At 58.1% G+C, this 17,873-nt stretch overlaps 1 long non-coding RNA gene across 1 annotated transcript in view; it reads left to right on the forward strand.

The window, feature by feature from the left end:
• Positions 1–17,873, forward strand: part of LOC308186470 — a 51,613-nt gene that overhangs the window by 1,104 nt on the left and 32,636 nt on the right. The gene's annotated exons all lie outside the window — the stretch shown is intronic.

Below are 17,873 nucleotides of genomic sequence, written 5' to 3' on the forward strand. Positions count from 1 at the left end.
ATGATTGTGTATAGGTAGAAGGTAAGTAAGGCCAATTTGGGGCTGTAAACTAGGATGATGGCGATTCAGCCTAAGTGGGAGATGGACGAGAAGGCTAGGATTTTGCGTGTTTGTGTTTGGTTCAGTCCTATTCAGCCTCCTAGTGCTGTTGAGGCTAGGGCCATGGCGGTGAGTAGAGCTGGGTCGAGGGATTTGGATGTTAGTAGGAGCAGGGTTAGTGGGGGGAATTTTATGAGGGTCGAGAGTAGCAGGGCTGTTATTAGTGGCGATCCTTGTAGTACTTCTGGGAATCAGAAGTGAAATGGCACTAGGCCCAGTTTAATAGCGATTGCTGCTGTCAGTAGTAGACAGGAGGTTGGGTGGTTTATTTGTGTGATGTCTCATTGGCCGGTGACTCAGGCATTGGTTATGCTAGAGAATAGGACCAGGGCGGAAGCAGCTGCTTGGGTTAGGAAGTATTTCGTTGCGGCTTCTACTGCTCGTGGGTGGTGGGATTTGGCAATTAGGGGAATGATGGCTAGTGTGTTGATCTCCAGTCCTGTCCAGGCCAGAACTCAGTGGTTGCTGGAAATTGTGATTGTGGTGCCCAAGATGAGGCTGAAGGTTATGATTGGGGTCGCGTAAGGGTTCATTAGTAGAGGAGGGGGTTAAACCATCATTTTCGGGGTATGGGCCCGATAGCTTGATTAGCTGACTCTACTAGAAAATAATATAAGGGAAGTATGGAGAATTTTGATTTCTCTTGTGTGGGTTCAATTCCTACTTTTCTAAGGTCAACAGGAAATGAGAGGGCTGTTATACCTCTATGTTCACTTTATCATAGTGACCCTTTGTAGTTCAGGCACATTTCCTTATGTAAGGAGGTAGGCCTGCATAGCAGATAGGTATGCTGATGTGTCAGAGGCACAGAGCTAGTGTGAGGGGTAGGAAGTTTTTTCATAGTAGGTGCATTAGTTGGTCATATCGGAATCGTGGGTATGAAGCTCGGACCCATAAGAAACCAGAAGATAGTAGGAGGACTTTTGTGGCTAGGATGACGGGGAATAGTTCTGTGGGTAGCCCTAGGGCGCTTGGGTTTAGGAATATGATGGCTGTAAGTGTATTTATTAGCATAATGTTCGCATATTCAGCTAGGAAGAATAAGGCGAAGGGTCCTGCGGCGTATTCAACGTTAAACCCTGAGACTAGCTCAGATTCACCCTCTGTGAGGTCAAAAGGAGCTCGGTTTGTCTCTGCTAGGGTGGATACGTATCATATTATTGCTAGGGGTGATGAGGAGAAAATGAAGTATAGAGGCTCCTGTGCGACGGCAAACTCACTGCACTGCATCCCCACTGCTGCCAGTGCACTCTCTGGACTCACTGCACTGCATCCCCAGTGGTGCCAGTGCACTCTCTGGACTCACTGCACTGCATCCCCAGTGGTGCCAGTGTACTCTCTGGACTCACTGCACTGCATCCCCAGTGGTGCCAGTGCACTCTCTCAAGTCACTGCACTGCATCCCCAGTGGTGCCAGTGCACTTTCTGGACTCCCTGCAGTGCATCCCCAGTGGTGCCAGTGCACTCTCTGGACTCACTGCACTGCATCCCCAGTGGTGCCAGTGCATTCACTGGACTCACTGTACTGCATCTCCAGTGGTGCCAGTGCACTCTCTGGGCTCACTGCAGTGCATCCCCAGTGCTGCCCGTGCACTCTCTGGAGTCACTGCACTGCATCCCCAGTGGTGCAAGTGCACTCACTGGATTCACTGCACTGCATCCCCAGTGGTGCTAGTGCACTCTCCGGACTCACTGCACTGCATCCCCGGGGTTGCGAGTGCACTCTCTGGACTCACTGCAGTGCATCCCCAGTGGTGCCAGTGCACTCTCTGGACTCACTGCAGTGCATCCCCAGTGGTGCCAGTGCACTCTCTGGACTCACTGCAGTGCATCCCCAGTGGTGCCAGTGTACTCTCTGGACTCACTGCACTGCATCCCCAGTGGTGCCAGTGCACTCTCTCGAGTCACTGCACTACATCCCCAGTGGTGCCAGTGCACTCACTGGACTCACTGTACTGCATCATCAGTGGTGCCAGTGCACTCTCTGGACTCACTGCACTGCATCCCCAGTGGTGCCAGTGCACTCTCTGGACTCACTGCACTGCATCCCCAGTGGTGCCAGTGCACTCACTGGACTCACTGCAGTGCATCCCCAGTGGTGCCAGTGCACTCTCTGGACAAACTGCACTGCATCCCCAGTGGTGCCAGTGCACTCTATGGACTCAATGCAGTTCATCCCCAGTGGTGCCAGTGCACTCTCTGGACTCACTGCACTGCATCCCCAGTGGTGCCAGTGCACTCTCTCAAGTCACTGCACTGCATCCCCAGTGGTGCCAGTGCACTCACTGGACTCACTGCAGTGCATCCCCAGTGGTGCCAGTGCACTCTCTGGACAAACTGCACTGCATCCCCAGTGGTGCCAGTGCACTCTATGGACTCAATGCAGTTCATCCCCAGTGGTGCCAGTGCACTCTCTGGACTCACTGCACTGCATCCCCAGTGGTGCCAGTGCACTCTCTGGACTCACTGCACTGCATCCCCAGTGGTGCCAGTTCACTCTCTGCACTCACTGAACTGCATCCCCAGTGGTGCCAGAGCACTCTCTGGACTCACTGCAGTGCAGCCCCTGAGGTGCCAGTGCACTCTCTGTACTCACTGCACTGCATCCCCTGTGGTTCCAGTGCACTCTCTGGACTCACTGCACTGCATCCCCAGTGGTGCCAGTGCAGTCTCTGGACTCACTGCACTGCATCCCCAGTGGGGCCAGTGCACTCTCTGCACTCACTGCACTGCATCCCCAGTGGTGCCAGTGCACTCTCTAGAGTCACTGCACTGCATCCCCAGTGGTGCCTGTGCAGTCTCTGGACTCACTGCAGTGCATCCCCCGTGGTGCCAGTGCACTCTCTGGACTCACTGCACTGCATCCCCAGTGGTGCCAGTGCACTCTCTGGACTCACTGCAGTGCATCCCCAGTGGTGCCAGTGCACTCTCTGGACTCACTGCAGTGCAGCCCCTGAGGTGCCAGTGCACTCTCTGGACTCACTGCAGTGCATCCCCAGTGGTGCCAGTGCAGTCTCTGGAGTCACTGCACTGCATTTCCAGTGGTTCCAGTGCACTCTCTACACTCACTGCACTGCATCCCCAGTGGTGCCAGTGCACTCTCTGGACTCACATGACTGAATGAACAGTGGTGCCAGTGCACTCTCTGGACTCATTGCAGTGCATCCCCAGTGGTGCCAGTGTAGTCTCTGGACTCACTGCAGTGCATCCCCAGTGGTGCCAGTGCACTCTCTGGACAAACTGCACTGCATCCCCAGTGGTGCCAGTGCACTCTCTGGACTCAATGCAGTTCATCCCCAGTGGTGCCAGTGCACTCTCTGGACTCACTGCACTGCATCCCCAGTGGTGCCAGTGCACTCTCTGGACTCACTGCACTGCATCCCCAGTGGTGCCAGTGCACTCTCTCGAGTCACTGCACTACATCCCCAGTAGTGCCAGTGCACTCACTGGACTCACTGTACTGCATCATCGGTGGTGCCAGTGCACTCTCTGGACTCACTTCACTGCATCCCCAGTGGTGCCAGTGCACTCTCTGGGCTCACTGCAGTGCATCCCCAGTGGTGCCAGTGCACTCTCTTGACTCACTGCACTGCATCCCCAGTGGTGCCAGTGTACTCACTGGACTCACTGCACTGCATTCCCCAGTGGTGCTAGTGCACTCTCTGGACTCACTGCACTGCATCCCCAGTGGTGCCAGTGCACTCTCTGGACTCACTGAAGTGCATTCTCAGTGGTTCCAGTGCACTCTGTGGACTCACTGCAGTGCATCCCCAGTGGTGCCAGTGCGCTCTCTGGACTCACTGCAGTGCATCCCCAGTGGTGCCAGTGCACTCTCTGGACTCACTGCACTGCATCCCCAGTGGTGCCAGTGCACTCTCTGGACTCACTGCACTGCATCCCCAGTGGTGCCAGTGCACTCTCTGGACTCACTGCAGTGCATTCCCAGTGTTGCCAGTGCACTCTCTGGACTCACTGCACTGCATCCCCAGTGGTGCCACTGCACTCTCTGGACTCACTGCACTGCATCCCCAGTGGTGCCAGTGCACTCTCTGGACTCACTGCACTGCATCCCCACTGCTGCCAGTGCACTCTCTGGACTCACAGCAGTGCATCCCCAGTGGTGCCAGTGCACTCTCTGGACTCACTGCACTGCATCCCCAGTGGTGCCAATGCACTCTCTGGACTCACTGCACTGCATCCCCAGTGGTGCCAGTGCACTCTCTGGACTCACTGCACTGCATCCCAAGTGGTGCCAGTGCACTCTCTGGACTCACTGCACTGCATCCCCAGTGGTGCCAGTGCACTCTCTCGAGTCACTGCACTACATCCCCAGTGGTGCCAGTGCGCTCACTGGACTCACTGTACTGCATCACCAGTGGTGCCAGTGCACTCTCTGGAGTGACTGCAGTGCATCCCCAGTGGTGCCAGTGCACTCTCTGGACTCACTGCACTGCATCCCCAGTGGTGCAAATGCACTCTCTGGACTCACTGCACTGCATCCCCAGTGGTGCCAGTGCACTCACTGGACTCACTGCACTGCATCCCAAGTGGTACCAGTGCACTCTCTGGACTCACTGCACTGCATCGCCAGTGGTGCCAGTGCACTCTCTCTAGTCACTGCTATACATCCCCAGTGGTGCCAGTGCACTCACTGGACTCACTGTACTGCATTCCCAGTGGTGCTAGTGCACTCTCTGGACTCACTGCAGTGCATCCCCAGTGGTGCCAGTGCACTCTTTGGACTCACTGAAGTGCATTCTCAGTGGTGCCAGTGCACTCTCTGGACTCACTGCAGTGCATCCCCAGTGGTGCCAGTACACTCACTGGACTCACTGCACTGCATCCCCAGTGGTGCCAGTGCACTCTCTGGACTCACTGCACTGCATCCCCAGTGGTGCCAGTGCACTCTCTGGACTCACTGCACTGCATCCCCAGTGCTGCCTGTGCACTCTCAGGACTCAAAGCACTGCATCCCCAGTGGTGTCACTGCACTCTCTGGACTCACTGCACTGCATCCCCAGTTGTGCCAGTGCACTCTCTGAACTCACTGCACTGCATACCCAGTGGTGCCAGTGCACTCACTGGACTCACTGCAGTGCATTCCCTCTGGTGCCAGTGAACTCTCTGGACTCACTGCAGTGCATCCCCAGTGGTGCCAGTGCACTCTCTGGACTCACTGCACTGCATCCCCAGTGGTGCCAGTGCACTCTCTGGACTCACTGCAGTGCATCACCTGTGGTGCCAGTGCACTCTCTGGACTCACTGAAGTGCATCCCCAGTGGTGCCAGTGCACTCTCTGGACTCACTTCAGTGCATCCCCAGTGGTGCCAGAGCACTCTCTGGACTCACTGCACTGCATCCCCAGTGGTGCCAGTGCACTCTCTGGACTCACTGCAGTGCATCACCTGTGGTGCCAGTGCACTCTCTGGACTCACTGAAGTGCATCCCCAGTGGTGCCAGTGCACTCTCTGGACTCACTGCACTGCATCCCCAGTGCTGCCAGTGCACTCTCTGGACTCACTGCACTGCATCCCCAGTGGTGCCAGTGCACTCTCTGGACTCACTGCACCGCATCCCCAGTGGTGCCAGTGCACTCTCTGGACTCACTGCAGTGCATCCCCAGTATTGCCAGTGCACTCTCTGGACTCACTGCACTGCATCCCCAGTGCTGCCAGTGCACTCTCTGGACTCACTGCACTGCATCCCCAGTGGTGCCACTGCATTCTCTGGACTCACTGCACTGCATGTCCAGTGGTGCCAGTGCACTCTCTGCACTCACTGCACTGCAACCCCAGTGGTGCCAGTGCACTCACTGGACTCACTGCAGTGCATTCCCTCTGGAGCCAGTGCACTCTCTGTACTCACTGCACTGCATCCCCAGTGGTGCCAGTGCACTCTCTGGACTCACTGCACTGCATCCCCAGTGGTGCCAGTGCACTCACTGGACTGACTGCACTGCATCCCCAGTGGTGCCAGTGCGCTCTCCGGAGTCACAGCACTGCATCCCCAGTGGTGCCAGTGCACTCACTGGACACACTGTACTGCATCACAGGTGGTGCCAGTGCACTCTCTGGACTCACTGCACTGCATCCCCAGTGGTGCCAGTGCACTCTCTGGACTCACTGCACTGCATCCCCAGTGGTGCCAGTGCACTCTCTGGACTCACTGCACTGCATCCCCAGTGGTGCCAGTGCACTCTCTGGACTCACTGCACTGCATCCCCAGTGGTGCCAGTGCAGTCTCTGGACTCACTGCACTGCATCCCCAGTGGTGCCAGAGCACTCTCTGGACTCACTGCACTGCATCCCCAGTGGTGCCAGTGCACTCTCTGGACTCACTGCACCGCATCCCCAGTGGTGTCAGTACACTCTCTGGACTCACTGAAGTGCATCCCCAGTGGTGCCAGTGCACTCTCTGGACTCACTAAACTGCATCACCAGTGGTGCCAGTGCACTCTCTGGACTCACTGCACTGCATCCCCAGTGGTGCCAGTGCACTCTCTGGACTCACTGCAGTGCATCCCCAGTGGTGCCAGTGCACTCTCTGGACTCACTGCAGTGCATCCCCAGTGGTGCCAGGGCACTCTCTGGACTCACTGCACTGCATCCCCAGTGGTGCCAGTGCACTCTCTGCACTCACTGCACTGCATCCCCAGTGGTGCCAGTGAAGTCTCTGGACTCACTGCACTGCATCCCCAGTGGTGCCAGTGCACTCTCTGGACTCACTGCACTGCATCCCCAGTGGTGCCAGTGCACTCTCTGGACTCACTGCACTGCATCCCCAGTGGTGCCAGTGCACTCACTGGACTCACTGCACTGCATCCCCAGTGGTGCCAGTGCACTCTCTCGAGTCACTGCACTACATCCCCAGTAGTGCCAGTGCACTCACTGGACTCACTGTACTGCATCATCGGTGGTGCCAGTGCACTCTCTGGACTCACTTCACTGCATCCCCAGTGGTGCCAGTGCACTCTCTGGGCTCACTGCAGTGCATCCCCAGTGGTGCCAGTGCACTCTCTGGACTCACTGCACTGCATCCCCAGTGGTTCCAGTGTACTCACTGGACTCACTGAACTGCATTCCCCAGTGGTGCTAGTGCACTCTCTGGACTCACTGCACTGCATCCCCAGTGGTGCCAGTGCACTCTCTGGACTCACTGAAGTGCATTCTCAGTGGTTCCAGTGCACTCTGTGGACTCACTGCAGTGCATCCCCAGTGGTGCCAGTGCGCTCTCTGGACTCACTGCAGTGCATCCCCAGTGGTGCCAGTGCACTCTCTGGACTCACTGCACTGCATCCCCAGTGGTGCCAGTGCACTCTCTGGACTCACTGCACTGCATCCCCAGTGGTGCCAGTGCACTCTCTGGACTCACTGCAGTGCATCCCCAGTGTTGCCAGTGCACTCTCTGGACTCACTGCACTGCATCCCCAGTGGTGCCACTGCACTCTCTGGACTCACTGCAGTGCATCCCCAGTGGTGCCAGTGCACTCTCTGGACTCACTGCACTGCATCCCCACTGCTGCCAGTGCACTCTCTGGACTCACAGCAGTGCATCCCAAGTGGTGCCAGTGCACTCTCTGGACTCACTGCACTGCATCCCCAGTGGTGCCAATGCACTCTCTGGACTCACTGCACTGCATCCCCAGTGGTGCCAGTGCACTCTCTGGACTCACTGCACTGCATCCCAAGTGGTGCCAGTGCACTCTCTGGACTCACTGCACTGCATCCCCAGTGGTGCCAGTGCACTCTCTCGAGTCACTGCACTACATCCCCAGTGGTGCCAGTGCGCTCACTGGACTCACTGTACTGCATCACCAGTGGTGCCAGTGCACTCTCTGGAGTGACTGCAGTGCATCTCCAGTGGTGCCAGTGCACTCTCTGGACTCACTGCACTGCATCCCCAGTGGTGCCAATGCACTCTCTGGACTCACTGCACTGCATCCCCAGTGGTGCCAGTGCACTCACTGGACTCACTGCACTGCATCCCAAGTGGTACCAGTGCACTCTCTGGACTCACTGCACTGCATCGCCAGTGGTGCCAGTGCACTCTCTCTAGTCACTGCTCTACATCCCCAGTGGTGCCAGTGCACTCACTGGACTCACTGTACTGCATTCCCAGTGGTGCTAGTGCACTCTCTGGACTCACTGCAGTGCATCCCCAGTGGTGCCAGTGCACTCTTTGGACTCACTGAAGTGCATTCTCAGTGGTGCCAGTGCACTCTCTGGACTCACTGCAGTGCATCCCCAGTGGTGCCAGTACACTCACTGGACTCACTGCACTGCATCCCCAGTGGTGCCAGTGCACTCTCTGGACTCACTGCACTGCATCCCCAGTGGTGCCAGTGCACTCTCTGGACTCACTGCACTGCATCCCCAGTGCTGCCTGTGCACTCTCAGGACTCAAAGCACTGCATCCCCAGTGGTGTCACTGCACTCTCTGGACTCACTGCACTGCATCCCCAGTTGTGCCAGTGCACTCTCTGCACTCACTGCACTGCATACCCAGTGGTGCCAGTGCACTCACTGGACTCACTGCAGTGCATTCCCTCTGGTGCCAGTGAACTCTCTGGACTCACTGCAGTGCATCCCCAGTGGTGCCAGTGCACTCTCTGGACTCACTGCACTGCATCCCCAGTGGTGCCAGTGCACTCTCTGGACTCACTGCAGTGCATCACCTGTGGTGCCAGTGCACTCTCTGGACTCACTGAAGTGCATCCCCAGTGGTGCCAGTGCACTCTCTGGACTCACTTCAGTGCATCCCCAGTGGTGCCAGAGCACTCTCTGGACTCACTGCACTGCATCCCCAGTGGTGCCAGTGCACTCTCTGCACTCACTGCACTGCAGCCCCAGTGGTGCCAGTGCACTCTCTGGACTCACTGCACTGCATCCCCAGTATTGCCAGTGCACTCTCTGGACTCACTGCACTGCATCCCCAGTGCTGCCAGTGCACTCTCTGGACTCACTGCACTGCATCCCCAGTGGTGCCAGTGCACTCTCTGGACTCACTGCACTGCAGCCCCAGTGGTGCCAGTGCACTCTCTGGACTCACTGCAGTGCATCCCCAGTATTGCCAGTGCACTCTCTGGACTCACTGCACTGCATCCCCAGTGCTGCCAGTGCACTCTCTGGACTCACTGCACTGCATCCCCAGTGGTGCCACTGCACTCTCTGGACTCACTGCACTGCATGTCCAGTGGTGCCAGTGCACTCTCTGCACTCACTGCACTGCATCCCCAGTGGTGCCAGTGCACTCACTGGACTCACTGCAGTGCATTCCCTCTGGAGCCAGTGCACTCTCTGGACTCACTGCACTGCATCCCCAGTGGTGCCAGTGCACTCTCTGGACTCACTGCACTGCATCCCCAGTGGTGCCAGTGCACTCTCTGGACTCACTGCAGTGCATCACCAGTGGTGCCAGTGCACTCTGTGGACTCATTGAAGTTCATCCCCAGTGGTGCCAGTGCACTCTCTGGACTCACTGCACTGCATCCCCAGTGGTGCCAGTGCACTCTCTAGACTCACTGCACTGCATCCCCAGTGGTGCCAGTGAACTCTCTGGACTCACTGCACTGCATCCTCTGTGCTGCCAGTGCACTCTCTGGACTCACTGCACTGCATCCCCAGTGGTGCCAGTGCACTCTCTGGACTCACTGTACTGCATCCCCAGTGGAGCGCGTGCACTCTCTGGACTCACTGAAGTGCATCCCCAGTGGTGCTAGTGCACTCTCTGGACTCACTGCACTGCATCCCCAGTGGTGCTAGTGCACTCTGTGGACTCACTGCAGTGCATCCCCAGTGGTGCCAGTGCACTCTCTGGACTCACTGCAGTGTTTCCCCAGTAGTGCCAGTACACTCACTGGACTGACTGCACTGCATCCCCAGTGGTGCCAGTGCACTCTCTGGACTCACTGCAGTGCATCCCCAGTGGTGCCAGTGCACTCTCTGGAGTAACTGCAGTGCATCACCAGTGGTGCCAGTGCACTCTCTGTACTCACTGCACTGCATCCCCAGTGGTGCCAGAGCACTCTCTGGACTCACTGCACTGCATCCCCAGTGGTGCCAGAGCACTCTCTGGACTCACTGCAGTGCAACCCCAGTGTTGCCAGTGCACTCTCTGGACTCACTGCACTGCATCCCCAGTGGTGCCAGTGCACTCTCTGGACTCACTTCAGTGCATCCCCAGTGGTGCCAGAGCACTCTCTGGACTCACTGCACTGCATCCCCAGTGGTGCCAGTGCACTCTCTGGACTGACTGCACTGCAGCCCCAGTGGTGCCAGTGCACTCTCTGGACTCACTGCACTGCATCCCCAGTATTGCCAGTGCACTCTGTGGACTCACTGCAGTGCATCCCCAGTGCTGCCAGTGCACTCTCTGGACTCACTGCACTGCATCCCCAGTGGTGCCAGTGCACTCTCTGGACTCACTGCACTGCATGTCCAGTGGTGCCAGTGCACTCTCTGCACTCACTGCACTGCATCCCCAGTGGTGCCAGTGCACTCACTGGACTCACTGCAGTGCATTCCCTCTGGAGCCAGTGCACTCTCTGGACTCACTGCACTGCATCCCCAGTGGTGCCAGTGCACTCTCTGGACTCACTGCAGTGCATCCCCAGTGTTGCCAGTGCACTCTCTGGACTCACTGCAGTGCATCACCAGTGGTGCCAGTGCACTCTCTGGACTCACTGCAGTGCATCCCCAGTGGTGCCAGTGCACTCTCTGGACTCACTGCACTGCATCCCCAGTGGTGCCAGTGCACTCTCTGGACTCACTGCACTGCATCCCCAGTGGTGCCAGAGCACTCTCTGGACTCACTGCACTGCATCCTCTGTGCTGCCAGTGCACTCTCTGGACTCACTGCACTGCATCCCCAGTGGTGCCAGTGCACTCTCTGGACTCACTGTACTGCATCCCCAGTGGAGCGCGTGCACTCTCTGGACTCACTGAAGTGCATCCCCAGTGGTGCCAGTGCACTCTCTGGACTCACTGCACTGCATCCCCAGTGGTGCTAGTGCACTCTGTGGACTCACTGCACTGCATCCCCAGTGGTGCCAGTGCACTCTCTGGAATCACTGAAGGGCATTCTCAGTGGTGCCAGTGCACTCTCTGGACTCACTGCAGTGTTTCCCCAGTGGTGCCAGTACACTCACTGGACTGACTGCACTGCATCCCCAGTGGTGCCAGTGCACTCTCTGGACTCACCGCACCGCATCCCCAGTGGTGCCAGTGCACTCTCTGGAGTAACTGCAGTGCATCACCAGTGGTGCCAGTGCACTCTCTGGACTCACTGCACTACATCCCCAGTGGTGCCAGTGCACTCTCTGGACTCACTGCACTGCATCCCCAGTGGTGCCAGAGCACTCTCTGGACTCACTGCAGTGCATCCCCAGTGGTGCCAGTGCACTCTCTGGACTCACTGCACTGCATCCCCAGTGGTGCCAGTGCACGCTCTGGACTCACTGCACTGCATCCCCAGTGGTGCCAGTGCACTCTCTGGACTCCCGGCACCGCATCCCCAGTGGTGCCAGTGCACTCTCTGGGCTCACTGCAGTGCATCCCCAGTGGTGCCAGTGCACTCTCTGGACTCACTGCAGTGCATCCCCAGTGGTGCCAGTGCACTCACAGGATTCACTGCACTGCATCCCCAGTGGTGCTAGTGCACTCTCTGGACTCACTGCAGTGCATCCCCAGTGGTACCAGTGCACTCTCTGGACTCACTGAAGTGCATTCTCAGTGGTGCCAGTGCACTCTGTGGACTCACTGCAGTGCATCCCCAGTGGTGCCAGTGCGCTCTCTGGACTCACTGCAGTGCATCCCCAGTGGTGCCAGTGCACTCTCTGGACTCACTGCACTGCATCCCCAGTGCTGCCAGTGCACTCTCTGGACTCACTGCACTGCATCCCCAGTGGTGCCAGTGCACTCTCTGGACTCACTGCACTGCATCCCCAGTGCTGCCAGTGCACTCTCTGGACTCACTGCACTGCATCCCCAGTGGTGCCACTGCATTCTCTGGACTAACTGCACTGCATGTCCAGTGGTGCCAGTGCACTCTCTGCACTCACTGCACTGCATCCCCAGTGGTGCCAGTGCACTCACTGGACTCACTGCAGTGCATTCCCTCTGGAGCCAGTGCACTCTCTGTACTCACTGCACTGCATCCCCAGTGGTGCCAGTGCACTCTCTGGACTCACTGCACTGCATCCCCAGTGGTGCCAGTGCACTCACTGGACTGACTGCACTGCATCCCCAGTGGTGCCAGTGCGCTCTCCGGAGTCACAGCACTGCATCCCCAGTGGTGCCAGTGCACTCACTGGACACACTGTACTGCATCACAGGTGGTGCCAGTGCACTCTCTGCACTCACTGCACAGCATCCCCAGTGGTGCCAGTGCATTCACTGGACTCACTGGACTGCATCACCAGTGGTGCCAGTGCACTCTCTGGACTCACTGCACTGCATCCCCAGTGGTGCCAGTGCACTCTCTGGACTCACTGCACTGCATCCCCAGTGGTGCCAGTGCAGTCTCTGGACTCACTGCACTGCATCCCCAGTGGTGCCAGAGCACTCTCTGGACTCACTGCACTGCATCCCCAGTGGTGCCAGTGCACTCTCTGGACTCACTGCACCGCATCCCCAGTGGTGTCAGTACACTCTCTGGACTCACTGAAGTGCATCCCCAGTGGTGCCAGTGCACTCTCTGGACTCACTAAACTGCATCACCAGTGGTGCCAGTGCACTCTCTGGACTCACTGCACTGCATCCCCAGTGGTGCCAGTGCACTCTCTGGACTCACTGCAGTGCATCCCCAGTGGTGCCAGTGCACTCTCTGGACTCACTGCAGTGCATCCCCAGTGGTGCCAGGGCACTCTCTGGACTCACTGCACTGCATCCCCAGTGGTGCCAGTGCACTCTCTGCACTCACTGCACTGCATTCCCAGTGGTGCCAGTGAAGTCTCTGGACTCACTGCACTGCATCCCCAGTGGTGCCAGTGCACTCTCTGGACTCACTGCACTGCATCCCCAGTGGTGCCAGTGCACTCTCTGGACTCACTGCACTGCATCCCCAGTGGTGCCAGTGCACTCACTGGACTCACTGCACTGCATCCCCAGTGGTGCCAGTGCACTCTCTCGAGTCACTGCACTACATCCCCAGTAGTGCCAGTGCACTCACTGGACTCACTGTACTGCATCATCGGTGGTGCCAGTGCACTCTCTGGACTCACTTCACTGCATCCCCAGTGGTGCCAGTGCACTCTCTGGGCTCACTGCAGTGCATCCCCAGTGGTGCCAGTGCACTCTCTGGACTCACTGCACTGCATCCCCAGTGGTTCCAGTGTACTCACTGGACTCACTGCACTGCATTCCCCAGTGGTGCTAGTGCACTCTCTGGACTCACTGCACTGCATCCCCAGTGGTGCCAGTGCACTCTCTGGACTCACTGAAGTGCATTCTCAGTGGTTCCAGTGCACTCTGTGGACTCACTGCAGTGCATCCCCAGTGGTGCCAGTGCGCTCTCTGGACTCACTGCAGTGCATCCCCAGTGGTGCCAGTGCACTCTCTGGACTCACTGCACTGCATCCCCAGTGGTGCCAGTGCACTCTCTGGACTCACTGCACTGCATCCCCAGTGGTGCCAGTGCACTCTCTGGACTCACTGCAGTGCATCCCCAGTGTTGCCAGTGCACTCTCTGGACTCACTGCACTGCATCCCCAGTGGTGCCACTGCACTCTCTGGACTCACTGCAGTGCATCCCCAGTGGTGCCAGTGCACTCTCTGGACTCACTGCACTGCATCCCCACTGCTGCCAGTGCACTCTCTGGACTCACAGCAGTGCATCCCCAGTGGTGCCAGTGCACTCTCTGGACTCACTGCACTGCATCCCCAGTGGTGCCAATGCACTCTCTGGACTCACTGCACTGCATCCCCAGTGGTGCCAGTGCACTCTCTGGACTCACTGCACTGCATCCCAAGTGGTGCCAGTGCACTCTCTGGACTCACTGCACTGCATCCCCAGTGGTGCCAGTGCACTCTCTCGAGTCACTGCACTACATCCCCAGTGGTGCCAGTGCGCTCACTGGACTCACTGTACTGCATCACCAGTGGTGCCAGTGCACTCTCTGGAGTGACTGCAGTGCATCCCCAGTGGTGCCAGTGCACTCTCTGGACTCACTGCACTGCATCCCCAGTGGTGCCAATGCACTCTCTGGACTCACTGCACTGCATCCCCAGTGGTGCCAGTGCACTCACTGGACTCACTGCACTGCATCCCAAGTGGTACCAGTGCACTCTCTGGACTCACTGCACTGCATCGCCAGTGGTGCCAGTGCACTCTCTCTAGTCACTGCTCTACATCCCCAGTGGTGCCAGTGCACTCACTGGACTCACTGTACTGCATTCCCAGTGGTGCTAGTGCACTCTCTGGACTCACTGCAGTGCATCCCCAGTGGTGCCAGTGCACTCTTTGGACTCACTGAAGTGCATTCTCAGTGGTGCCAGTGCACTCTCTGGACTCACTGCAGTGCATCCCCAGTGGTGCCAGTACACTCACTGGACTCACTGCACTGCATCCCCAGTGGTGCCAGTGCACTCTCTGGACTCACTGCACTGCATCCCCAGTGGTGCCAGTGCACTCTCTGGACTCACTGCACTGCATCCCCAGTGCTGCCTGTGCACTCTCAGGACTCAAAGCACTGCATCCCCAGTGGTGTCACTGCACTCTCTGGACTCACTGCACTGCATCCCCAGTTGTGCCAGTGCACTCTCTGCACTCACTGCACTGCATACCCAGTGGTGCCAGTGCACTCACTGGACTCACTGCAGTGCATTCCCTCTGGTGCCAGTGAACTCTCTGGACTCACTGCAGTGCATCCCCAGTGGTGCCAGTGCACTCTCTGGACTCACTGCACTGCATCCCCAGTGGTGCCAGTGCACTCTCTGGACTCACTGCAGTGCATCACCTGTGGTGCCAGTGCACTCTCTGGACTCACTGAAGTGCATCCCCAGTGGTGCCAGTGCACTCTCTGGACTCACTTCAGTGCATCCCCAGTGGTGCCAGAGCACTCTCTGGACTCACTGCACTGCATCCCCAGTGGTGCCAGTGCACTCTCTGCACTCACTGCACTGCAGCCCCAGTGGTGCCAGTGCACTCTCTGGACTCACTGCACTGCATCCCCAGTATGGCCAGTGCACTCTCTGGACTCACTGCACTGCATCCCCAGTGCTGCCAGTGCACTCTCTGGACTCACTGCACTGCATCCCCAGTGGTGCCAGTGCACTCTCTGGACTCACTGCACTGCAGCCCCAGTGGTGCCAGTGCACTCTCTGGACTCACTGCAGTGCATCCCCAGTATTGCCAGTGCACTCTCTGGACTCACTGCACTGCATCCCCAGTGCTGCCAGTGCACTCTCTGGACTCACTGCACTGCATCCCCAGTGGTGCCACTGCACTCTCTGGACTCACTGCACTGCATGTCCAGTGGTGCCAGTGCACTCTCTGCACTCACTGCACTGCATCCCCAGTGGTGCCAGTGCACTCACTGGACTCACTGCAGTGCATTCCCTCTGGAGCCAGGGCACTCTCTGGACTCACTGCACTGCATCCCCAGTGGTGCCAGTGCACTCTCTGGACTCACTGCACTGCATCCCCAGTGGTGCCAGTGCACTCTCTGGACTCACTGCAGTGAATCACCAGTGGTGCCAGTGCACTCTGTGGACTCATTGAAGTTCATCCCCAGTGGTGCCAGTGCACTCTCTGGACTCACTGCACTGCATCCCCAGTGGTGACAGTGCACTCTCTAGACTCACTGCACTGCATCCCCAGTGGTGCCAGTGAACTCTCTGGACTCACTGCACTGCATCCTCTGTGCTGCCAGTGCACTCTCTGGACTCACTGCACTGCATCCCCAGTGGTGCCAGTGCACTCTCTGGACTCACTGTACTGCATCCCCAGTGGAGCGCGTGCACTCTCTGGACTCACTGAAGTGCATCCCCAGTGGTGCTAGTGCACTCTCTGGACTCACTGCACTGCATCCCCAGTGGTGCTAGTGCACTCTGTGGACTCACTGCAGTGCATCCCCAGTGGTGCCAGTGCACTCTCTGGACTCACTGCAGTGTTTCCCCAGTGGTGCCAGTACACTCACTGGACTGACTGCACTGCATCCCCAGTGGTGCCAGTGCACTCTCTGGACTCACTGCAGTGCATCCCCAGTGGTGCCAGTGCACTCTCTGGAGTAACTGCAGTGCATCACCAGTGGTGCCAGTGCACTCTCTGTACTCACTGCACTGCATCCCCAGTGGTGCCAGAGCACTCTCTGGACTCACTGCACTGCATCCCCAGTGGTGCCAGAGCACTCTCTGGACTCACTGCAGTGCAACCCCAGTGTTGCCAGTGCACTCTCTGGACTCACTGCACTGCATCCCCAGTGGTGCCAGTGCACTCTCTGGACTCACTTCAGTGCATCCCCAGTGGTGCCAGAGCACTCTCTGGACTCACTGCACTGCATCCCCAGTGGTGCCAGTGCACTCTCTGGACTGACTGCACTGCAGCCCCAGTGGTGCCAGTGCACTCTCTGGACTCACTGCACTGCATCCCCAGTATTGCCAGTGCACTCTGTGGACTCACTGCAGTGCATCCCCAGTGCTGCCAGTGCACTCTCTGGACTCACTGCACTGCATCCCCAGTGGTGCCACTGCACTCTCTGGACTCACTGCACTGCATGTCCAGTGGTGCCAGTGCACTCTCTGCACTCACTGCACTGCATCCCCAGTGGTGCCAGTGCACTCACTGGACTCACTGCAGTGCATTCCCTCTGGAGCCAGTGCACTCTCTGGACTCACTGCACTGCATCCCCAGTGGTGCCAGTGCACTCTCTGGACTCACTGCAGTGCATCCCCAGGGTTGCCAGTGCACTCTCTGGACTCACTGCAGTGCATCACCAGTGGTGCCAGTGCACTCTCTGGACTCACTGCAGTGCATCCCCAGTGGTGCCAGTGCACTCTCTGGACTCACTGCACTGCATCCCCAGTGGTGCCAGTGCACTCTCTGGACTCACTGCACTGCATCCCCAGTGGTGCCAGAGCACTCTCTGGACTCACTGCACTGCATCCTCTGTGCTGCCAGTGCACTCTCTGGACTCACTGCACTGCATCCCCAGTGGTGCCAGTGCACTCTCTGGACTCACTGTACTGCATCCCCAGTGGAGCGCGTGCACTCTCTGGACTCACTGAAGTGCATCCCCAGTGGTGCCAGTGCACTCTCTGGACTCACTGCACTGCATCCCCAGTGGTGCTAGTGCACTCTGTGGACTCACTGCACTGCATCCCCAGTGGTGCCAGTGCACTCTCTGGACTCACTGAAGGGCATTCTCAGTGGTGCCAGTGCACTCTCTGGACTCACTGCAGTGCATCCCCAGTGGTGCCAGTACACTCACTGGACTGACTGCACTGCATCCCCAGTGGTGCCAGTGCACTCTCTGGACTCACCGCACCGCATCCCCAGTGGTGCCAGTGCACTCTCTGGAGTAACTGCAGTGCATCACCAGTGGTGCCAGTGCACTCTCTGGACTCACTGCACTACATCCCCAGTGGTGCCAGTGCACTCTCTGGACTCACTGCACTGCATCCCCAGTGGTGCCGGAGCACTCTCTGGACTCACTGCAGTGCATCCCCAGTGGTGCCAGTGCACTCTCTGGACTCACTGCACTGCATCCCCAGTGGTGCCAGTGCACGCTCTGGACTCACTGCACTGCATCCCCAGTGGTGCCAGTGCACTCTCTGGAC

The sequence above is a fragment of the Anser brachyrhynchus genome, assembly GCF_964034855.1.
Source record: "Anser brachyrhynchus genome assembly, contig: SCAFFOLD_49, whole genome shotgun sequence".
Lineage (NCBI taxonomy): Eukaryota > Metazoa > Chordata > Aves > Anseriformes > Anatidae > Anser > Anser brachyrhynchus.